Below are 24,860 nucleotides of genomic sequence, written 5' to 3'. Positions count from 1 at the left end.
TTAGCGTCGTGTTATGACACTGGATGCAGGGCCAGGTTAAAAGTGTCAGGTGATAACTAGGCAGAACACTGACAATCAACAGTGACTGACATGTCTCCCTGAGTTGTTATCTTGCAGGCCTGAAGACAAGATTCTATTTGTAAACATTACCCGAAATGAGCTATGTGATGTTAGTAGATATATTTCAGCATATCTAGCTGTTGAGTAATTCACCTCCATGTTGGCTATAGTGTATGCTTATCACAATGAACTTAATGATGAACCCTAACTGTGTAAAAATCTTAGTTCTCAGCATGCCTTGTCCGATGAATCTTCACCCAGGCCCAGGAGGTAATGATTGTGTGTGGTACCATTTTACAGATAAGGAAACCGAGGCATATGGCTGTTAAGTAATTTGTCCAGGGTCCACAGTTAAGGGTCAGAGCTGGTATTTGAACCCAAGTGGCCTGACCTAGAATCTATGCTGTGAACCTCCATGTCACAATACTTACCCTTAGCTTGAAACAGAGATGGTTTTAGTGTCACATATTAGGAATGCACATTTTTCTCTTACTAAATGTAAGCAATTGCTATTTTTTTGGTATATGTAGTGTCATGTGGAGTTCAGGAAACTTTGACAAACAGTAGAAGCAAAGAAAAATTGACCCTTCTTTTGAGTCTGTTATCTAGAAGATGAGTTTTGACCATGTAGGAATGCAAAAGTTTATTGACTTATGTTAATTTTAGATGTAATATGTTTTCACAATCTTATTTGTATGTGTCCATACATTCATGTTCTGAGGAGAGGCTGAATTTAAAAAAAAAACCAAAAACCCAAAAAACAACAAGCAAAAACAAAAACAAAAACAAAAACCAACAAGCTCCATTACTTCATGGGTTAAAACTCCTGTCTTTTAGAACAACAAAAGCCACTAACCACAAATTTCCATGTGCCAAGAGCAAATTTGAATTTGAGATCCATGTGTCCAGATAAAGTGTTGTGTTACCTGAACCAAGAGCGTGAACTTCATCCCAGTGATGGCCGCAGACTTAAATTTCTAGTACCCATGTCTTTTTATTTAAGTGTAAATTTTATTTTTTGCTTTGTTAAAGCAAGACAAGCCTTGTTAACACTTTTCTAAGCAGCTATTTCTCTTTCAGTTTACATCCTAAGATGCTGGCTCTAAGTGTCAGCATTTGAGGTATCAGCCATTGCCAAGCAGCAAACTGGTCCCAAGAGCTAGGGTATCTTAAGGCAGAGTCCAGCATTGTGAAAAGAACAGGGCTTTCTGTTCACAGTACCTGGAGTGGGTTTATACCCTATCCGTGTGAACTGGCTTGACACACCAGTGGTGGGTCAATGTGGTGGGTCTGAGCGTTTCCTATAGTTACCTCACAAGTGACTCTTTTGGCTACATAAACCACAGTGCCAGATAAATTGGCTTATGGAAGTAGGAATCATTCTTGGCCCAGGTTGAGGGACACTTTTCAGTCAACTGTAGCTGCCTTGATATTTGAGATTTGCTGACAGCTCTTTGTTCAGAAAAAGGTTTGCATTCCTGAGTTCTTTTCATTTTATCAGGATCATCTTAATTCTTGTCTGTGATCAAAGAAATGAGTAAGACTTGAATTCAGCTGTTTGGGTGGCCCTTGAATATCATGAACTTCTTAGACAGTGCCTGATGTCCTAGTCAACACTAATAGGTGGTGGTGATAAGAGAGAGGGTCCCTACCCAGAACCTGCTGATAGAAACCCTGATGTGTTAAGAAGCACGGTTGCTTGAAGCAGACTCTAACACATTGCACTGGCACTTTGAGCCCAGAGAAGATGATTGTATTGGTATGTATATTTTGTAATATTTTCCTTCTTGGCATTGTTGTTAATAGGGCAAAGAAACAAATGTAAACAACATGATCAGTTCAGGCTGGATCATGGTGAGGTAGCACTTTCTTCGTTTCAGTGTCAGGATTTCACTGCTGTGTGAGGGCTCCAGCTAGGAGGACTAACATTGTTAGCCTAACGATTCCCCTAATTGTTAGGCTAACAATCCCCCTAACATTGTCAAGTACAAGTAACATGTCTGAGGCTACCACAGTTGATTTAAGTTCTGGAAGGCAAGACAGCACAGAAAGCTCCCATCATGACTGTTTTGGGGGCAAACATTACCTATGAGCAGATGAACACCTTGAAGTTGAGTCAAACAAAATGCTTAGTGTTTGTCAAGGTCAGGGAGCTGGGGGTCTGGGACTTAGCTGTATGTTGACACAGAATGTAGAGAAACCGTGAAAGCTTCTAACTGAGACACTTGCTAGATGCTCATTAGCCATTGTCTTGGGTGGTGAGATGGTTGTATTCAAAGATTTTGGAGGTGAAGTCTCCCTCTGGGAAATGTTGGGACAAATACATGTGACATGACTTATGGACCTCAATTTAGGGTATTCTTGGACTTGTCTGTTGACAAATGGAGATCTGGACATGGGACTTGGCTTTTAATGGAATTTGGGGCTTTTAATGGAATTTTATTAAGGTAATAGGACACGGGGAGTTCTGTATGTTGAGGATTCAGTGACAATATTAACTTAAGGGCCTGCTTCCCACATTGGACTAGATAATCCATGTTAAATTAGACTAAAGGGAGCAACAGTTTCAGCAACTGGCTTCCTTAGAAGTTTTGGTTCTCACCTAGTGATTGTAGGCAACAACACTGTCAAATAAATAAAGGCTTAATAAGTTAAAAAAATTGTGCTGAGGAGAAATATCCTTCCCTAGCTAGTCACAAATTGGACACTTCAAAGACCCAACCTTAGGGGTGGGAATTGCCAAAGGATGACTTTTTCACTTCTCTGTGTCCTGGTATGTTTTTCTTCTTGGTGTCAAATCTCATGTTGAATTCAGTCAATTATCTGCAGCAAACAAAAAGTGCATAAATGTCTCTACTGCTCCTATTGTTTGTATTTTATGACTTAACAAAGTGAGTCTCCCTTCCCCACTTTTTCCTTTGGGAACACGTAAAACTGACAGGATTTGAATATTGTAAAGATTCTGTTGTCACTTGGAATGCATAATGATTGATTTTGTTCTTTAAAAGTGTATTACAAAGCTTTGCTGTTGTTGCTGATGTTACACTTGGAACAAAATTTGTTGAAGACACATGATTTGCTGAGGACTTGGAAACATTTGTCATTAAGTGAAGTATGTCAAGTATCTAAGGGTGTGGTGTTTGGATTATGTGGAATGTCAATTCTTCCCCCCCTCCCCCTGCTTTCTATTTTAGTCATTTCACAAATGTTTCCCACAGATCCTTTAATAACTGCAAATTTAGAAGTTCGGTATAAAAAGTAGTTGCTGTAACTAACACCTCGGAATGTAATGGGTACTCAGGAAAACATCGCCAAGGGAACAACAGGACCACGGGAGCTCCGTCAGCTCTGTCATCTCTGTCTGCCCCCTCAATCTCACCACGGTACATTCTGGTACCTTCTCATGTGGCCTCAGTGCCAAGGGCCAGAGGAACTGAGCAGTAACCGATCTTCCCAATTTACTCTCTGAGCTCAGTTATTTCCTTTGAGATAGCAAAAGCATTTTATTGTGCTTATGAAATGCCTCTCCCCTCCTCCCTGCCTCAGCGTCCTTTATTCTTGTTTCTGTGGGGGCAAGGAGTGGGCAAAAATGCTGCCCATGTGAAAAGGGAGGGCTAAAACTGTTCTGAAAAATGACCTCTCTTCCCCCACAGACGATCATTTTGGTTTCAAGCGTGTTTCAAGTGTATTAAGCCTCCCCCTCCTCAGACTTTGTAGCAAATGATTGTACAGAAGACGAGAGTGGCAACAGGTAAAATAAAATGGGAGCACCCCTTGTTGCCCGAGGGACTTCATGTACATAATTTTGACTTAGCCTTACTCCTCCTAAAAATAAAAAGGCAAAAATTACCTCAGGTTTTGCTGCTGTAGCTGTCCTTGGTTTTCTGGGGGGAGCTTAGTCTTTGAATGCAGGCACGGTTGGGACGGCCAAGCCGGACAAGATCTTGCTCCAGATCTAGTCACATTTTTCCAGGTCATCTGCACTCCTTCCCTCTGACAGCGAAGCTGTGATTTTTCTCTGACCTCGAAGGGAGAAGTGAGTCTGGATAAGCAGAGGATTGTGTGGAATATCTCATCCTTGTTGTTCTAGTGCAGCCCTTTCAGCTTTCCAGAGCCAGTTAGACTTGTTATGAGGAGCTAACTGATTGGCTGGATCTGGGGCTCAGTTTCATAAATTATAGCCCCATGTACGAGAAGCACGAGTCCTATAGTTGCTGTAGTCCAGAGGCCTGCCAGTTCCTGCTTTAACGCATTTGTAGTCCTAACTGAGTTCTAACACGGCCTTGGATGTTTCTGTCCTAAATAGCTGACATTGCATCTTCAAGACTGTGTGAGTAATCCTGACTTATTTTTTTTTTTTAACTCAGTGAATTAATTACATGCCCCGAGAGGGAGGGATTGTAATTAGAAAATACTGATTTAGTGGATGATTCATTTTCAAGGTGCTGTACGATATGTATCAAGTTCAGTGCAATTAATCTTAAAGCTTGTAAGACCAGGCAGGGTTATTCAAGTTTTGAGCCATGGGTCAGAGGCGAGCTGCCTTTTCAGGGAGGCTGCTGAGTACATTTGCTTGCCCTGTTTGCTTTATGGGGTCAGGGAGGTGATAAAGGTCCAACACGAGCAGGTTAAAACAGGCTGCTGGTGTCAAAGCAATAGCTGAGAGAACACTGGAGTCTGGCAAGTCTCAAGATTAGCCTCCCCTCACCCCAACCCCAACTGCCCAAACCTGAGAGGGAGCAGCAGATGTTAGCTGTCCTTTTGGGGACTCAGGTACACAGCAGTTAGAGCACAGAAGAAGGAGAAATGTTTGATTACGGCAGTCATACTTTTCTTCACTGTCCTCTGAAGATGACTTAAGACACAGTGTGTGGATAACTGGAACATTTTTCTATCTACAGAAATGCTTCTCGGTGGTTCTGTTTCTGTGGTGGAGAGCTGAATGAGAAATCCCTAGCTTGTCTTTAAAAGCCTCAATACAAGTACATTAAATACACACAGACAGAACCATAACAGAAGAAAGTATGTGGATTGGAATTTGAGGTTTAAAGCAGATCAGATTATCCCAGGGAAGCCATTGTTAAGTTTGTGTGATTGGGGTGGGGTAGGAGGTGACTTCTGTTGCTGACAAGGTTTAAGAGAAAGCTGGAGTGGATTAAAATGAGAAATGGGAAAACATCTGCACTGTATTACTTTTTATAGCATACACTGTAGTTAATACTGAGTTCATAATCCGTAGTTAACATGGAATTAATACCGAGTATCCACTGGTTAGCATATGCGGTTTACTTTATACTTTTAAATCATTTTTTATTTTCCCAGACTTCCCTTAAAAAAGAGCTTTTGCCTCTGAAATCAGTGTTTAGAAATAATTTTTATTCCCTTGCAATCATTCTTATACTTTTTCTCAATACAGCACAAAACTAGGTAATTGATAATTTGGGGTTGTTTTCTAGTTTGCTTTTTGACTAATTTTCCCTCTTTAGACTTACAGATACAAATGTGGATATTTGTCATATGTATGAATCTTGACTGTAAACCATTTGAATAGTTTTTTAAAAATCATGGGTTCCTGTGGCAAATAAAAACTTCCAATTGCCATAGTAATTACTTGCCAATTCCTATAAAAATATTATTTATATATTCGAGAGCAGGTTTTTTTTTTTTTTTTTTTTTTTTTTTTTTTTTAGTTGTAGCTATTTAAATGACTGACAAGATTTAGCCAGTAAGGGAGGAACATCAGTTGTGTTTTTGCAAAATCTTATGTTTGGATCACAGAAGATCACATTTGAAAACGCAAAGTTTTGTTAAAAATATTTTCACCTGCTGCAGTTTGAGTTCCTAGGTCACACCAGTGGATGAGATTTGTAAAAGGGAAGAAAAATCATCAACCTAGAATCCTTTTTTGTATCTTCCAAATGTATATAAAACAGTTTTAAATAAAAGCAGTTTTAATATATTCTTTGAGAAACACATTTACATTATGAAGACACAGTCTGAGTTCCTTTATTGAGATAGAATAGTGAGTTCATTTTTTGAGTTTCCGTAGCCATTGACATTCATAATAATAGTTGATTTGCTCATTGTTCTACATTCCTAACTGACTGTATTAGGGGAAGAAAGTGGTGCATCTATGACAGGAATGTAACTCATCCCTTAGGGTGGTTTGGGTCCCATCTAGACTAAGAAGTGGTTGTGGGGGGGAGCTGCTTTGTCCGACCGAGTTTCTGGCCCCTTCTTGTGGTAGTGTCCCTCCCACCTTTTCCTGCCTTCATTCTTTATGTTAACATGCTTGGGCTCTTATGAAGATGAATAAAAAAAACCTGACGGCTGCTTAACGATCAAACTTTAATAAGCCGCCCTTGCAATTCAGAAGGTATTTGGAGCAAGTGTTGAGGGTTCAGGAAAATAGTGCTGTTTGTATACGAGGAGTTTTTACATCCTGTGTTGGTACTTTCTGAAGGAATTTAATCTCGTCAGTTCTTCTTGAGATGCCAGGCTCACATTTCCTCTTTGGGAGAGGGCGGGATATTAACAAAAGCGACAGCAGAGGGTTTCCAAGTGCCCAGTGGACACAGGGCTGTGAACAAGGCATTGTGAAAAAAGGAAATCTCCCCAGTACAATTGTAGCCTATCCTTCTTGTCTCCACTTTTTTTTATTTTCTAAAGACATTTTTGTCTGACCATGGAAGTTCTTATACAGATAAGGTTCTGTAAAACTTTGCATATCTACCATAGACAGATGGATTTGACAAAAGATGTATCCAAAAAGGAATGCATTACATTATGATTTGCAAAATGTTCATGAATACACACTGGCACTTGGAAACTATTAACACTACCTACTAAAGCAATGACATAAATCCAAATTAAAAAAAAAAAAGAATTTCTTGATTGAATTACATTTCCCACCATTAGTTGGTGGATTTTGCTTTTGGAACAACTTGATCTTCTCTAAGACACCCCCCCCCCCCACCAGTGGTATATATAGTACTAAACTTCTTGCTTAATTTTGCCCAAGAATTTAATTACTTCTCATTACCATTTCCCAAAGAGTTGCTGTTATACCTTGATTATGTTTTAAAGGAAGCAGAATAAAATGTATAAAACACTGTCCCCTTCCCCCAACAACCCCACCATATCAGTTACACCACGACGAATTAAATGCCTTAGATTTGCACAACACTCTTGTGGAGCTCAACACTACCCCTTGGTAGGGGAGGAGCTTTCATTTATGTTAAAAGCAATCATTTCAATGATGTAATATGTCCCGATGATGTAATTTCCCTTTGCATTAGTCACTAGTGAGATTGTGTCTCTCCAATTTCAGGAGGTCTAATGGCTTAGTGAAATAATCTTGCAGACAGTGAGTTCATGCTCAGGTCATTAAATTCTTCTAAGCCTCAGTCTCTATGTCTGTAAAATGAAAGCAATGACCTATGTCCAGGTATTTTACTGTACTGGTGTGTATCAGCAGCACAATGAGAAAGTGTTTGTGAAAGAATGTTTCATTTCTTTGTGTATTACGAAGTATTATGTGTCTGCACATTAATAATATTACAGATGCTCATGGCACTAGTTCCTTTACTTCCATAGCATAGTCCCAGTACTGGAGAAATGCTTTTTTAAAGCAAAGAAAGTCTTTGCTGTTTAATCTTGAAATGTTACAAAGACTTTAGAGCCTCCTTATCTGTCAATTACTTGCATATTAAAAATACCAATACTGTTATTGTGACAAGTAATGTTGTATTGTATGTGAGGCCATCTTTAGTAAACTTCTAAGTGTCATATGAATGTTACTTAAGATAACTATTCTTATCGGCATACTAATAAAAGTATAAGTTACCAATTTAAAAGGGAAAATATCAGACGCGTTTTGTACTGATTTGATTACTTTTCTGAGCTGTGTCTTTTTCCCTCAGCCAGGATGGGTTTTCTTGGTGGTTAAGCTTGTATGGTGATTTTCCTTCAGCTTAGATAGAGCACTAAGCCAGGAGTGAGATAAGCCATCCGTCACAGTGTACATTTAGAATTGTTAATGTTGAAGTTTTAAAGGATGTATTTTCCTTACAGGAGAATGTGAGTTAGGAAATTCAGACTGACAGATACTCTGGGACTATTTATTCCTGTATTGACTCGCTTTATTAAATTGAAGTAATGGCATAAGTGTGTAGGTTTTAAAATGTTGCTTATCCCAGGAATACGGTGAATGGTCAGAATGACTGAATAATTTAGAAAGGTCAATGGGTAGTTGGAAACTCCAAATTTTTATATAGTTTCACTTTGGATGGTCATCTTATTTTTTGGGTTATCGGCCACAGCTTTGTCCTACCCGTTAGACTCTTATTGTGAAGCGTTTAATTATTTTCCAGCAGTTAATATCAGTTATTCTGAAGCACTTCTAGCACCTGTAGAGCCCTTATTTCTCTTTAGGGGGAATTGAACAGGAAGCACAGTAAGTGATGCTAATAGGAATGGAATGGATCCTCTCCCATCTTTAGCCCAAGAACCCCACCCAGCATTTCATGAAGGAACTTCTAGAAACGAAGGAATTTCATTTGTAGTATACAAATGAAGCTGTTAACTGGAAACTTTGTCCTGACTTTCTTGTGCCGTTGAGGATTGGACAAGGGTACTCTTTAATAATGTGAGTGGTAATGAAAGAATATTTTTAAACTTCTTTTATCCCCCCAGCTAATTGAGATGTAAGTGACCTATGGTACTGTATAACTTTAAACTGTACAACCCTTTGATCTGATACACTTCTGGGTTGCAAAATGATACTGCCGTAGCACAAGCTAACACTTGCATCATGTGACATAATTCTTTCTTCTTCTTTCTTCTTTCTTTCTTTCTTCTTCTCTCTCCTTCTCCTTCTCCTTCTCCTTCTCCTTCTCCTTCTCCTTCTCCTTCTCCTTCTCCTTCTCCTTCTTCTTCTTCTTCTTCTTCTTCTTCTTCTTCTTCTTCTTCTTCTTGTGGTGAGAACTCTTAAGATTTATGCTCCTAGCAAATTTCAAGAATATAATGTGTCATTAACTATAATCGCTATGGTATACTTTAGATCCCTGTAACTTATTCATTTTATGACTGGAAGTTTGTACTCTTGACCAGTATCTTTCCTTCTCCCCCACCCCCTGGCCCCTGGCAACCATCATTCTATTTTATTTTTATGAGTTTGGCCTTTGTGGATTCCTCATGTAAGTGGGATCATCTAGTATTTGTCTTTTTCTGCCTGCCTTACTTTGCTTGGCATAATGCCTTCAAGTTTCACCTATGTTGTCACTAAAGGCAGGATTTCCTTTCTTTTTTGTGGATGAGTAATGTTCCAGTATATATTTATATGTCCCATTCTTCATCCATTCATCCCTCCAGGATGCATAGGTTGTTTCCATATCTTGGCTATTATGAATAACACTGTTATAAACATGGGAGAACAGATATTCAGCACCCTGCTTTTATTTCTTTTGGGGATATCCTTAGTGGTGGAATTGCAGGATCGTATGGTAGATCAGTTTTAACTTTTTGGGGGAATGTCCATACTATTTTTCATGGTAGCTGCATCAATTTAGTAAAATGGATATTCTTTTTTTTTTAATTTTTTATTTTTTATAAACATATATTTTTATCCCCAGGGGTACAGGTCTGTGAATCGCCAGGTTTACACACTTCACAGCACTCACCATAGCACATACCCTCCCCAATGTCCATAACCCCACCCCCCTTCTCCCAACCCCCCTCCTTCCAGCAACCCTCAGTTTGTTTTGTGAGATTAAGAGTCACTTACGGTTTGTCTCCCTCCCAATCCCATCTTGTTTCATTGATTCTTCTCCTACCCACTTAAGCCCCCATGTTGCATCACCATTTCCTCATATCAGGGAGATCATATGATAGTTGTCTTTCTCTGCTTGACTTATTTCGCTAAGCATGATACGCTCTAGTTCCATCCATGTTGTCGCAAATGGCAAGATTTCATTTCTTTTGATGGCTGCATAGTATTCCATTGTGTATATATACCACATCTTCTTGATCCATTCATCTGTTGATGGACATCTAGGTTCTTTCCATAGTTTGGCTATTATGGACATTGCTGCTATAAACATTTGGGTGCATGTGCCCCTTTGGATCACTACGTTTGTATCTTTAGGGTAAATACCCAGTAGTGCAGTTGCTGGGTCATAGGGCAGTTCTATTTTCAACATTTTGAGGAACCTCCATGCTGTTTTCCAGAGTGGTTGCACCAGCTTGCATTCCCACCAACAGTGTAGGAGGGTTCCCCTTTCTCCGCATCCTCGCCAGCATCTGTCATTTCCTGACTTGTTGATTTTAGCCATAAAATGGATATTCTTGATGGGTACATTCCTCTCACTCAAGTGGTGTTCTCAGTGCCCTGCTCTTGTTACTGCCAGATCTTGCCAGATCTGTGCCAGAAGGAAAACACCCAAAGAATTGCTCACATTGTTGTAGCCAGAAATTTGGTCACATAGTCTCACCTAGCTAGGGCGTGCAGTCCTATTTCTGTCCACAGAAAATTTAAAGTTGGTGTGGTGATCAGACAACTGATTTCTACTATACTTACCTTCTTTTCTCTTTCTTGTTTCCTTTTATTCCTTTCCTTCCCTTTGACTTCCTCTCTGTTTCCTAATATGTCCACATAGAATATAGGGCTTGTAACCACTGACCAAAAGTTAAATTAAAAACATACAATCTTTACCATCTAGGAGAAAAGAAGAATACGATTTTATTTTTAAATTCTTAATCTCTTATGTTTGCAGTTTTCCAAGACTATTAAAATGTAATTTTATGAAAATTATGATTATAAAGATTGTCAATTTAATCTTTATGTCCTGTAATGAAAAAAGGGGTAATGGGATGTTTTTCTTACACATCTAAACCATCCTCTTCTGGGTTGGGTATTTGAATCCCTTGCTTTGTAGTTTTAGAAAACTGTGGGAAGAAAATGAAAAACCGGCAATAAGGAGAAAATGCCTGATCACAATTTCCCCACTCTTTCTAGTTCCTTGAGTATTTTATAAATTGTACAGTAAGTGTTAACTTCTTATTGGGTAAAAGGGTTGTGAAGACAGTGCATAGTTTTTGGAGAACCATTTGTTGCATGGAGTTGAGCAAATGGTGGAACTAGGAGAAGCTTGGCTTGTTGCCTCTCTGTTTTCTAGAAGATAAAAGATTTCTCTTTGCTCTGAACTTCCAGATATTAGCAAAAATATTCATGGCACAAATAAAAACAGAACACAGATGCCTGTTTTGTAACCAGAAATATTTTTAAAGGTAATTGCTATTGAAAAAACCTCTCCATAAACTTTACATTTTCTTTTAATGGAACATAATAAGCTGATTTTAGTCCTTTACTCTGGATATATTAGGGTCAAATATTTTTGTTGGGTGATAAGCCAGTAATAACCTCAGTTATTTTAACAACCAAATAACTTTCCTTCCACATAAAACATATTTACAATTTAGCTATTTAAGAAATAAAGATGACATATAAAAATCTGTTTTAATCTTCACATCCTGACCTAAGAAATAGAAGGACTAAATTATTTGACATCCTTATATTTATCTGATTGAACTGAGAGTCCCTAAAAAGAATTTTCCCACAATCCCATTTACTTGTTTATTGTTCTGGCTCATTCCAAAAACAATTTTAAATGCAACATTGGAAAAAGAACAAAATCTCCTCCATCTAATGTCCAGACACAATTTTTATTTTGGTGGAACTGGACAAAAAGAATAGACACTTAAGAGTTTTTATCCCAAGGCATTAAAAAACACTGACATGTCTTAATCTTTAGATTCTGAAGATCATATTATATTGAGTAGAGATTTTACATGTATCTTAGCAGGTTCATGGTCTTTGAAATAAAACACCCCTGTATGGTTCTAAGGTAATGCCTGGGCTTCATGCAGTAATTGAAAAAGAAATGGTGTCTGGAGCCACTCTGCCTGGGTTCACATCTCCTCTCTGCCACTTTATAGCTGTGTTACCTGTGTTAATCCCCCTGTACCTCAGTTTTTTTATCTGAAAAATGGGGTAGAAATAGTACATTAAATAAATTAATATATATAAAATAGTTGTAATGATGCATGACTTGTAGTAAGTGCTTTATAAATGTTTGTCTTCCTATTATGGTTATCTGGGGGGAATTGGCTGTTTCATAAAATAAATATTTTAGATAACTGAAGTTTATTCAGTCATTTTTGAAACGTCTAATAGCCAATTTTGACAGGGTTTTCTTAATAGATTCTATATGTCTCTGTGTTTCTTCTGTCTTAAAGAGATTAAGTGGAGGGGTGTCTGGGTGGCTCAGTGGATTAAAGCCTCTACCTTCAGGTCAGGTCATGATCCCAGGGTCCTATGTCGGACTCTCTGCTCAGCCAGGAGCTTGCTTCCCCACCCCCTGCCTGCCTCTCTGCCTACTTGTGATTTCTGTCTGTCAATAAACAAATAAACTCTTAAAAAAAAAAAAAAAGAGAGATTTTTTTCCTTTAGTGATCCAGAGTCATCATTAGGATTCAGAGTCATCATCATTATGACCAAGAGAGATGGAAATTTGCTATAAGTAAGTGATACTGAGTCAGGGGATGTTGAAATGATTAAGATGATATTAAGGGGTTTAGGGAAATTGTTTTTCCCCTAAACTAGCTGGTCCAGGCTGCTCTGCTGTTTCAGTCCTCTCTTTCTGTTCTAAAGGCTTTTGGCCTTCCCTCTGCTAGTCTCTGTTGGTATCCCTGGCTTGAAATTCGTGGTTCTCTTTTGCTGTGGATTATAAGCAAGAAAATAGTCCAGTTTTAAAAAATTGTGTATAACATGAGACATGGGCATTCACTCAGGGTGTTAGTTCTCTTGAGAGTAAGTAAGAAGGTGAGTTCTTTTTTTCCCTTTAAGGCGAGTGTTATGTTTTAGAGCAGGGTTTTGGTAAAGTACTGCCTGTGGTCCAAATTGGTTTTTGTAAATAAAGTTTTATTGGAACACAGTCACACTCATTAGTTTATATATAGCCTTCTGCTGTTTTTGGACCAATAGGGATAACGTTTGGTAGTTGCCATAGTGCTTTTCTGGCCCACAAGGCTCAACTATTTGTGATTTGACCTTTTACAGAAAAAAGCTTGCTAAACCTGGTTCTAGAACATTCAAGTTTTCAGCAGAGTTTGAAATAAATGAGGCGTTACTATGTTTAGTAATCTCTATTAACCTGCATATTCAATTACCTGTAGTACTGCCTCTCCTAAATATAATTTGGATACACAATGATTAACTCTAATAGCCTTTGTTGCATAAAGAACAACAACCCACAATAGCACATTTAGAACATGAACAGGAGGTGAAAATGTGATTGTTAAACACAGTTGTAGGATAATCCTCACTTTGTTCTTTGTTGCTCTGCTGTTGTCGATATATAACATAATGTAAAATTACACAGTTTTCTGTTGTGTTCTATAGAATATTCTGGAAATGTTTCTAGTTAGTGGCTGCTTTTCTTACACAATTGTCCAATGAAAATATAAATGCTTCTGTTGTTTCTTCTCCCGCCTGTGCTTATCTGCTCTTTACATTTAATCTTACACATATCTCTGATCTTCATCTTTTCTGGAAAAAACAGTGTTTTGAATTTTCCTACCTTGTATTATTCAGATCATACTGCATAGGAAGAGACTCTGAACTTGGGTTTGAATTCTAATTTAGTCATTGTACAAAAGAGAAACCTCAGGAAGTCACATTGCCGCCCCCAGTCTGTTTCCTTGCCTGTGAAAGGGAGACAAGAATCCACACTCCGCTTACCACATGCTCTAGGCTGAATGTTTGGATCCCCCCAAATTCATATGTTGGAATCCTGATGGCCAGTACGATAGTATTAGGAGTTGGGGCCTTTGTGGTGATTAGGTCATAAAACAAAGCCCTAATAAATGGAGTTAATGCCCTCACAGGAAAGGCCCCATAGAGCTCTCGAGGCCCTGCTCCCATTTGAGGGTACAAAGAAAAATCTGCAGCCTGGAAGAAGGCCCTTCCCTGACCATTCTGGCCTCGGACTTGCAGTCTCCAGAACCGTGAGCAATCAATTTCTGTTGTGGGTAAGCCTCCCCATTCTATGGTATTTTGTCTGTGGGATTTTGGAACAAACTAAGACACGACATAGGAGGAGCACATGAGACGAAGCATAGGGAGGACTTAGTACTGTATCTTTAATAGTATTCTTAACGTGGTCGGCTTATTCTCCTACAAAGATGTATGTTTTTATGGAACAGACTATAAAATGTATTCGGCATGAACTAAAACTTCTCCTGGGCTGGGTATGAGGCTGTGAGTGAGAAGGAGGTTGGGTGAGAAAACCTTTTCAAACAGCGAGCCTTCTTTGGGTGTCTGCTTTGTTATTCACTTCTGTGATGTGACAGCCGATGCATTAGTGCAGTCCTCCTGGGAAATAGGCAGGAAAGACAGATGAATAACCTTGAAAGGGGAAAAAGGTAGGGCTTATGTCAGGACAGAAGTCTGAATAGAAGCAAATTATCATTGGCGTATTTTAGCTACAGTTCTTTCAGCGAATTTGGAACTGTGGACTCTGAGAAACAAACTGAGGGTTTTGGAGGGGAGGAAGGTGGGGGGTTGGGGGAGCCTGGTGGTGCGTATTAAGGAGGGCACGTGTTGCATGGAGCACTGGGTGTGGTGCATAAATAATGAATTCTGGAACACTGAAAAGAAATTAAAAAAAATAAAATGGAAAAAAAATTTTTTTAAAGATGAAAGAAGGAATAGTTTCCTTTAATGAAAATAAGCTTCAGCGCTGTGGAAATCACAAGTCCCCTGTGATGAGGTTAGGGAAGAATTACTGAAGGTTGAAGTGAACATATGTGGTTCCATTTTGTTTTTATTGGCGCCCACAAAGGAAACCAACAGTCTACTGGGTGTAACATACTTATGCTTGTGAAAGATTACCCCACGTTTATAATTTAAGGGGATGCTAGTAGTTCAGTTTTTGAATTGCAATTATATTGAACGTATTTCCTCATAATTCTATTGTTTTCAAATGACTTAAAAAACTTTAACCAGAAAATGAACATTTCTTTTTCTTAGGTAACTTGTTATTTTAATTCTTTTGATTTGTGAAGAAAATATTTTAAAATTGTGACTTTGAATTTAAATTTAGGGAGATCCCTCCCAACCTTGACTTTTCATTTCTTGGTTATTTGGAGGGTAATTATCCAAGTTGCATCAGTTAGCTGTGGTGGTGTAAGGAAGTACTCCAAAACGTTAGTGTCTTAAAATGGCAGCCATTTATTGTTTTTACAGGTCTGCAGTTTAGCCAGGGAAATTCTGCTTATCTAACCCAGAGTCTGATTATTTAGTTGGTCTTACTCATGCGTTAGTGGTTAGCTGGCCATCTAAGGTGTCCTTGATTGGGAAAACTCAGACCACTCAGCATGCGTCTCATCGATGCTCTCATCCCTCTAACAGACTAGTCTAGGCACGTTCCCAGTGTAGTGACTGGGGTGCACAGGTCATCCAGCCCAGTCGTGCAAGAGGGTAGGATGGCAATACACATGTGCTTTTTGATGCTCTGTTTGTGTTATGTTTGATAACATCCCACTGGCCAAAGCAAGTCATGGTAGGACTCAGGGTTAAAGTGAAGGAAAGTTATGGGTCAAACGGTATAGATAGAGGGAGGCTGTGAATTCGGGCTCCAGTTTATTACATATTATTTCATTCTTTTTCTTCATTTTAGCAGGCTCTGTTTTGGCAGTTTTACTGTTCCTTAGCACTTCCATAGACTGGGCTGAAGAAAAACACCCCAAATTCTACCTAGTTAACTCACCACTTGGCTTTTAAAGCTCTATAAAGGAATAGTTTGTCATGAAAGGCTAAATTAAAATTTAACTTTATTTATTTACTTCTACAGTCCCACTCCCTTTTTTTAAATTAAATCAAACACCACAGATTTTTACATAATGAAGTTAGTTCTTTCCCAGTTCTATCCGTATCCATCCCTGACCTGTATTTCCTTAACTGATTTCTGCATTTGGGGGCTAATACTTGAATAGTAGCATTTGGAGGACTTTGGTGGGTGGGTTCCTGTGTCTTTGGTCTTGTTTTCATGTGTTTTTCCTTTTTTGCTTTCCTTTTTCTTAAAGTCCAGGCTTGTATTTTTTATTTTGCACCCTTCAAGTCCCAGAGAAACTGCAGATGAACATGTTAGAGAGAATACTCCGCATCCATATATTTTCATCCTCTCAACAAATATTTGTTGAGTGGTTTCCATGCTATTTTAGGCATCACTTATGTAGTAGTTGTACAGTGTTTGCAAAATGCAGGCCCTCCTGAGGCTTGTAATTTACTGGACTTTGACAGTAAACAAATGCATAAAAACTTCATTTGACGTTTGGGAGTGATAAGTGTTATGGAGAAAATAAAACAAGGTGATACTAAGACAGTGATGGGTGAGTGAGTGGGTGTTCAGGAAAGGCTTCTGAAGTAAGGGAGTGAGCTGTGAGAATCTGGAAAAACTGCTGCGAGTGGAGGAGGGGCTGACGCAGAGTATTGGGATCGTATTCAGTGTGGCCATGACCATGCCTGCATTGAGGAGAGTGGGAGGAAACGTGGTGTGGAGACAAGCAGAGGCCAGATCATGTAGGGTTTTTCCAGAGCACAGTAAGGTCTTTACATTTCTTTCTTTCTTTTCTTTTTTTTTTTTTTTTTTTAAGATTTTATTTATTTATTTGACAGAGATTACAAGTAGGCAGAGAGGCAGTTGGAGAGAGGAGGAAGCAGGCTCCCTGCTGAGCAGAGAGCCCAATGTGGGGCTCGATCCCAGGACCTTGGGATCATGACCTGAGCTGAAGGCAGAGGCTTTAACCCACTGAGCCACCCAGGCGCCCCAGGTCTTTGCATTTCTTCCAAGTGACACGGGAATCCCTTGGCAAGACATGATCTGGTTTCAAGGGCAGAAGCTCGGGGCCTGTGATGGTCATGCTGGGCAGAAATGCTGAGGGGAGAAGCGGAGAATGAGACTGAGAGGATGGCAGACTTTGGAGCTCTGCAAAATGAGTTTCATTTAAATAAACCAAATTTAGATATTGACATCAGCTCTGCAAAGTTGAGCATATGGACAAGTGTTGCCCAAAGTAGACCCAGAATACTTCCAGTGATATCTGAGTTAATTTTAGGTGCTCTATCACATGAATGGACCTTTTAAATTTTAGTAATTACTTATGAACTTAACATGTATAGTAAAGATATAAAACTTGCCTATAAAACCCGTGGATCTACATATCATCATTGCTTGAAGTGAGGATAAAAGTACTGAGTCTGTTACACAGTGGAATGCAGAAAGAGAAAAAAATCATGAGGGTTTGATTCTGAATGACTAGATTTAGGATATGGTAACAGGATTATTCGGGTTTAGTTCTAAGGGATAAGTGAATGGTGACTCTGGTTTTAGGGTAGTGTGTAATCATAATTACATATCGCCACTTCTTGATGAAAGCGAAGCTCTCTACTGGGCCCATACAGGTGATCTTTCACCCATTCTCACTGCAATCCTATGGGAAATGGATGATGAGATTTTTGATATTCCCATTTAACAGATGAGGGAAGTGACGTTCATAGGGGATAAATAATTTTCTCTAGGAAGTCTGAGTTTTCAGATACCACAAGATTACAAAAGTAATGTCTAGTTCTGGTAAATTCTCTGCACATAGGGGCTTAGTTTTGGGGGCACACTTATGTATCCTCAGCACCTGGAGTAGTTCAATCAATACTTGCTGAATAGGTGAGAGACAAAAACAATGGGTCTTTTATTTAGGTCTGACTCAAGAGTGGTGAATGTTCATGTTCCTCACGGTAGGATGAGTTTTAGGAAGTAAGTCCTTGGAGTTTTATTGGAAAGGTCACATCTGGGGACCCCAATCTGACCTAAATGCAGATTTTCCCAAGCTCCTAACTTTGGTCTTTTATTTTCCTCCTATTCTGCTTTAGGAATGCCATCTACTTTTCTGACAGTAACTATGTGCCAACTCCTAGGTCTTAGACTTTGGTCCTAAACCCCATATGTAGAGTATACAGATCAGCTAACAAACTTGGAGCCACTTTAAGGTTCCATAACCTTTGGCAAGACCCTTTACCTCCCTTGAACCTCAGTCTCTCTCAGTAGGAGGAAGAGACAGGTGGTACCGAGCCCTTATCTGTCTAGACCTTTGTGTGGCAGAAGAAAGACAGGGACAGGATGAGAGGGAGGGTGACAATACATGAAAGATAGCTTGAGGGGCAAAGGGAGCTCTCTGTCCATTTGTCCATGAGCATCCTTGTTTAGCTGTTTACCTAGAACTTTCTAAGGAGTTAAATAATACTGTTTCAAGGTGCCATAAAACACACTGACTGTAACAAGGGGCCCTCAAAAGGGGCAGCAGCTTCGTACAGGAAGGTTGTGCTAGAGGAATAGAGCCTAGCTTGGGAAGTGTTACTGAGCATGGGAAGGCTTTTCTTCAGAGGAGGGAGCTGTGGAGAGTGGGGACATGCCCCACAAAAACTTGCGTGTTCAGTTCTCCTTGCCAGAGCTGCTGTCTTCCACTTGTCCCTTCATAACTGTTACCCCAGATCCCTGATTAACCCCAGCTGCACACATTTTTTGAATTCTGAAACACACAATTTCTGCAGAATTATGTATGGTGGGGCACAGCCTCCTGTGATGAAAGATGAAAATCACATTATTATCAGCCTCTGCAAATTCCTCATCTCCTGGGTTAAAGACAAGATAAGATTTCTCATGCAGGGCTGAGGAGAGGTAGGCACACAGTGATAAACGCCTGCTTTGGGAAGGCAGGCTAAGATGAACCAATTCCAGCTGAGTGGATCTTGGAAGCCATTTTGAAAGAAAGAGGATTCACATTCGGTGTCGTGGGAAGGATAGGACTTTGATGTTTGTCTTGAGGAAGAAAGTGGGCTGTAGTCTAGGCAAAGCAGGTGGCCACTTCATAAGCCTGCAAGCAGGGGAATGCCAGGGTTGGTCTAGGGTGGTGTCAGGGGGCTTGAAGAACCTAAGTATGGGGAAGAGGCAGCTTGTGCGTGTCCTTGGGAAAGGTACTGGGAGACTGGAATAGAAGCAGGGGTTGCTTTGCAAGCCATCTGAGTCTGGTGAACTTTACTGTGTGCATGGCGAACCTTTCCCATTTTTGGTGAGGGGCACTGGGGAATGGAGTGGCAGGACAGTGTGGTGGTCAGATCTATGTGTCTTAGGGACAGCAAGGAAACTGCTTTCTTTCTTTTTTTTTTTTTTTTAACTTTTTCTTTGGAAATACTTTTTTTTTTTTCAAGATATAAATTCAGAGGATTTATTTTATCTTCATTATTGCCCTCTGAGTTTTAGAAACTTCTGCCTTCATGAAGTTCACATGACAATTACACATCATCACTAAAATGTTTCTCCTTACATGAAGAAATACTACATTAAAGAAGAATAATAAAATTTCTTTAAAAAACTAACAGAGCTTTAGGAACTATAATTAAAAACCTCATCATCAACAACAACAACAACAACAACAAAAACTCATGAAGAATTCTAATAAGCTCTCTAGGCAAAGATGGTTATTTGGGAAGATTTTATAATCTGTTTCTTAATACTCCAGACTTGTACATTTGACCTCATACTTGACACCTATAGCTAGATATCTAAAAAGCTTCCTAAAATTAGTATGTCAAAAACAAACACTTGATTTTCCCCTTTCTTTTTTTTTTTTTTTTTGGAAATACTTTTAAATATAGAGAGAAGTTGCAAAATAGTCAAAGAGCTTCAAATTGTCCTTCAACTGGTTTTATCAATTGTTGACATTTTGCCGCATTTGCTTTATCATTCTCTCATTCTCTACTGTATACATTTTTACTAGGAGTTTTTCTCTAAGCCATTTAAGAGTAAGTTGCACACGTCATACCTCTTTACCTGTAAAACATTTTAGTGGGTATTCCCTAAAAACAATGACTTTCATATATATTTCAAAACAATGACTTTCATATATATATATATTTTAAAGTCATTTCATATATATATATGAAAGTCATTGTTTTATATATATATATATATATATATATATATATATATATATCTTCAGTATCATTGATATCAGGAAATTTATACTTATATTATATTATATTATACAACTATTATCTGGTCTGCAGCCTTTATTCATATTTCAGTAGTCCCAATATTATAGAGGAAGGTTTTTTTTTTCTTTCTTTTTTAAAAAAGTAATGTAGGTGGCCGTGAACTAGGCTGGGACTGAAGCTCTGGAAGTGGGAACAGGACTGCTGTTTCCAAGGTGGGTGCAGTAGAACTTGGCAAGAGTGGGCTCCGGGGGTGAGAGAGGAAATAAAGCTGACGATGAGGTTGCAATTTTTAGATTGGTGTTGCTCATCAACAAGAGTTCAGGAAAGGGTTTTGAAGTGGAAGGTGCTCTTATGTTCTGGGTTTTTGATTTAATTACGATTATTGGATTTCTATAGTCCATCAAGAGGCAGAAAGGCAGGATAGTGAGAGGCAGCTTTGTGAGGAATCCAGAGTATGAACTTTGGAGCTGGACTGCCTGGGTTGGAGTCAGGCTTTGACACTTACTAGCTGTGTGATTGGGGAAGTCACCTAAGTTGAATGTGCCTCAGTTTTCTCATCTGTGAAATGGAAATAATAGAACTTGACTCACAGAATCCTTGTGAAGATAAAATGGGTTCTTATTTGTAAATTGCTGTATTACAAGCTTGTCTGACACATAGTAAGTGCTCTTTACATTTGTTGAGTGAATATAAATGAGTTGGATTTTTTACATCTATGTTACTGAATCTTCACTAGCAAATCCATGAAGTAAGCACTATAATTATTATATAAATTATATAAATATTATAATTGGAACTCATGCTGTTCCCAAGGTCCTACAACTGTTGGTATAGAAAACTCATCCTCTTCTACATATCAGGCTATTTTCAGGCTTTCTGTATGAGAATATCCAATAGGCAGTTGGACCAGGCTAGTGACTCAGTATTAGGACATGGGCTGGGCTGGGTGTTCTAGGCTGGAAGTCCCCTCACAGATGGGATTTGCTGGGGATGTGGGATGCATGCTAAGAGAGAGTCTGCAGAAGAAGGGACTAAAGGAGGGAGCTGCTGAGTCAGATTGAGTAGGTGCAGCCACAAGTAGGGCAGGAGGATGTGGTGTGATGGCAAGGAAGAAACAGAAGAAGTTTCGTGGGACTCACCCTTGGTTTGGGATTCCAAGCAGAATAAATTGAGAGCAGAGCCCTGGGTGGTAGTGAGTGGGTCCCTTGTGGCCTTTTCTGAGAATGGTTGTGCTACATGGGTTAGGGCAGAAGCCTGTTTTTAGGAGCTCTAGAAGAAAACAAGAAGAGGAAATGGATTCTAGGAAAGTTAATGATTCTTTCAAGTAGTTAGGCAATAAAAGAAAGGAGAACTGTGGGAGGAGCAGCATTAATAAATGATCTCTTTCCAAAAGAGATGATTGCCTTTGTCCTGTAGGAGGAGAAGGTGGAGGCCGAAGATGCAGAACATTGTGGGGAGGATGGAGGGAGCAGGCTGCCAGGGGCAGAGTCAGGAGTATGGCTGCAGGGGCACGGCTGAAAGCTTGCGTGGGGGGCAGAAAGAGACTATGTACAATGACCTCTGACATGAAATAAGGAGTTTCACTTAAAATTTTTGTGCAGTGGGCACTGGAGCTATTTATTGGAAGTCAGAAGTATATTTGAGAATATACTTTGGAATTTTCCTAAATGAAAAGAAAGATGAAGGTGTTGGGGCACCCGGCTGCCCCAGTCGGTTAAGCATCTGCCTTTGGTTCAGGTCATGATCCCAGGAGCCCCATGTCAGTGGAAGTCTGCTTCTCCCTCTCCCACTGTGTTCTCTCTCTCTCTCTCAAATAAATAAATAAAATCTTACAACAAAAGAAGCCTTTGTAAAATGCTAAACCCAACATTTATTTTTAAGCATTGTCTTGAAGTCAGAGGGAGATGAATAGAACCAGTGGAAGTTGCCTTAGGGAACATTTGGTATCTGCCTCTGGCCTTATGGCCTCCATTAAACGTGGAAGCAAGAGCTACACAATTGAAATGTCAGTTGTGACACTGAGTCATTTTTAAATGAATGTATTTTTCAATTCATTGATAGGAGACATCCTTATTTATCTTTGAGGGTCTCTATCTTGAAGAACATGACAAGCAGATAATTTGTGGAATCAGTGGCTATTTCAGGAGAGTAAGGAAGCTGTCATTTGTGCTCATCGTGTCCCTATGGTTCAAAATAAGGTTGTAGGCAAATACTTCCACTCCGCTAGTTGCGGGAGGGCTGGGTGGGGGTGGGGGGGAGTGTTGCTGAGGTTGACTTTGTTGGTGGCGAATAACACAGCCAAAGAAGTGATGAGATCAGAAATCTCATGTTAGCCATTTGTTTCTCAGGTTTGGAGATAATTCACTTAATGTTTGATGTTGATAAATTCCATTGGTAAAAAACTTCCTTTTTCACCACCTTTTTAAAGCGTGGAAAGTAGGGGTGCCTGGGTGGCCCAGTGGTTTAAGTTTCTGCCTTCAGCTCGGGTCATGATCTCAGGGTCCTGGGATCGAGCCCCACATCGGGCTCTCTGCTCAGCGGGGAGCCTGCTTCCCCCTCTCTCTCTGCCTGCCTTCTGCCTACTTGTGATCTCTCTCTGTCTATCAAATAAATAAATAAATAAATAAAAATCTTTAAAGCGTGGAAAGCATACAAGTGACAAATGTTTATAGTAGAAAAAAGTAAAATGACAGGAACAGAAATCTTGGACCATCCCAAATGGACCCATGGTAATGTCTCTGTGCATGTTTTATTCAAATTAAGTTATTCCATGACAAATTTATGTTTACACAAATGGAATTATACATAGCCTTTGTCTTATGATTTATGGAAGTCAGGATTTATGGAGGGTGAGCATTCAGTCTCACTTTAAAATGACCTTAGGAAAATTATCTGAAGCTTAACTAAAAGAACAATGAAGCAAGAGAAATGGGGCATAAGTTAATCAAATACATTGAGCAGTGTTTCTTTTGCTTAGTATGCATTTGGGAAGTGGGTTCATTTTCCCCATTTGGGTCTGGTCTTTTTATTTTTAGGTTCTCCCTGCAAAGCATTTCAGCATGATGGGTGGTACCTGAGATGCTATGCTTTGCATTGACCTTCTCCCTTGTTTTGTGTTGAGGTTTTTGGCTGTCAGGATCAGAGGGTTGTCTTGTACAGTCCATCTCTGAGCTCTGTGCAACATCTGGCAGCCAGGCTCCCAGGAGAAGTGGCTTTCCCTGCAGGTATTATGGTCCCCTCCTGGGTAACACCGAATTGTGCTGGGGCTGGGGTGGGGGAAGCTCTTTGTGCCTCTTCTGCTCTCTGCACAGCTGCCCTGTCTTTGGGCTGGCCTGTGATGGTAACAGGAGGACTGATGATTGAGTTCCTGTGCTCAGCCCTTCCACTGATGAGAAGGACTTTCTACCTGACTCATTTCACTCATAAACTTAGCCTTCTTTCTGATTACACTAGGCTCTCTGTAAGACACAAAATTCAAGTTGAATGATAACTATAATTTCTTCCCATCAGTATTTGGAATGAATCAAAGATGAAGCTAGCAGCATTCTTATCCTTTGAAAACATTTGATTCATTTCACAAATAGAAAAATTACATGGTTTCCTGTAGATACTGATGTGCTCTCCTGGAAGGGTTAGGCCTCTGTTCAATGAAAATCATTAATTAAATGAAAGCCCCACGGATTACAAGGTGTGTGTGGGTGGGATGGGGGAGGAAGAGGGAGAGAAGGGAGAGAGGTGGGTCAGAACCGAATTCACAAGAGCCGTTTTCTCACTGGGTTAGGGATTCAAGACTCTTAGTAAAAAAGTGGCTCATTGTAAAGTTTTCATGACCTTGCTGCATGTGTGTACTTCCTGTTATGAATAAAGCTCAAATAGGGAACACACACAGAAGCCATCTAGAATGTGTTAGAATTGTCAGCCCATTGGAGCTTGGCCATGGCAGGAAAGGATGGCTCTTGGTTGTGGTGTCTTATGCCAGGGGATTGGGCCTGGCCCCTTCAATTCCTTCTGGGAAGACCCCAGCCTGCTGGCTTGCCTGTGTTGCTCTAGCTGAGCTCCTCCAGGGCTTATAATATTGAGTGTTCATAGTCCTCTGGATTGTTTTCTAAGGATAGAAATGTCCTGGCCTCACCCCAGACCTGCTGATTCAGTCTCTATGGGGTGCTGCTTAGGAATCTGTATGTTAGAGAAGCTCCCAGGGTAACTGTAATGTGTGGTCGTGTTTAAGAACTGCTAGTGTCAGTAATGGTAGGAGGTAGGACTGACGGGAAGTACTGTGGGAAGAAAGTGTGTGTATGTGTGTGTGTGTGTGTGTGTGTGTGTTGTATAACAGCTGTGAGATGAGATCAGGCCCCTGGAATTCGCCAAGAATCAGCAGGGGAGACACATCAACCAGGTGCCAAGGATGTGGCCTTAGGCCTTACCAGAAACTCCCTCCTCTAGGGTGTGAGCTTCTGGAAAACACTTACTGGTCCTGTTGAAATCCTGCATTCCCAGGCCCAGTGCAGGCTTGCATCCAGAAAGGGCCATCACAATGTTTTCTTTTAAACTTCTGTTTACTATTTGGCTTTGATTTTCTACCTCATGTAGGAGCCCTGGTATCCAATGTGATTTGGTATTTTTGTAGATTTCTGATGATTCTCTAGTTTCTTAGGTTGCATTTTATTTTTTATGCTTTTTATTAGGATGCCAA

General features: G+C 39.8%; 1 protein-coding gene across 4 annotated transcripts in view; it reads left to right on the top strand.

The window, feature by feature from the left end:
* Nucleotides 1-4,226: 4,226 nt before the first annotated feature.
* LOC131832263 (cAMP-specific 3',5'-cyclic phosphodiesterase 4D-like) overlaps nt 4,227-24,860 on the top strand; it is a 565,899-nt gene continuing 545,265 nt past the window's right edge. For 2 of the 4 annotated variants that reach the window (XM_059175053.1, XM_059175050.1), the window contains exon 1: nt 4,228-4,390. The gene's annotated coding sequence lies outside the window, so the exon portion shown is untranslated. Of the gene's footprint in view, nt 4,391-24,860 lie in introns of all 4 variants that reach the window. The other 2 variants (XM_059175051.1, XM_059175049.1) reach the window with 2 other exon arrangements.

The sequence above is a fragment of the Mustela lutreola genome, chromosome 5 (assembly GCF_030435805.1).
Source record: "Mustela lutreola isolate mMusLut2 chromosome 5, mMusLut2.pri, whole genome shotgun sequence".
In the NCBI taxonomy this organism is placed as follows: Eukaryota; Metazoa; Chordata; class Mammalia; order Carnivora; family Mustelidae; genus Mustela; species Mustela lutreola.
Note: the sequence above shows the minus strand (reverse complement) of the source record. Positions and strands in the feature narration are given on the sequence as shown.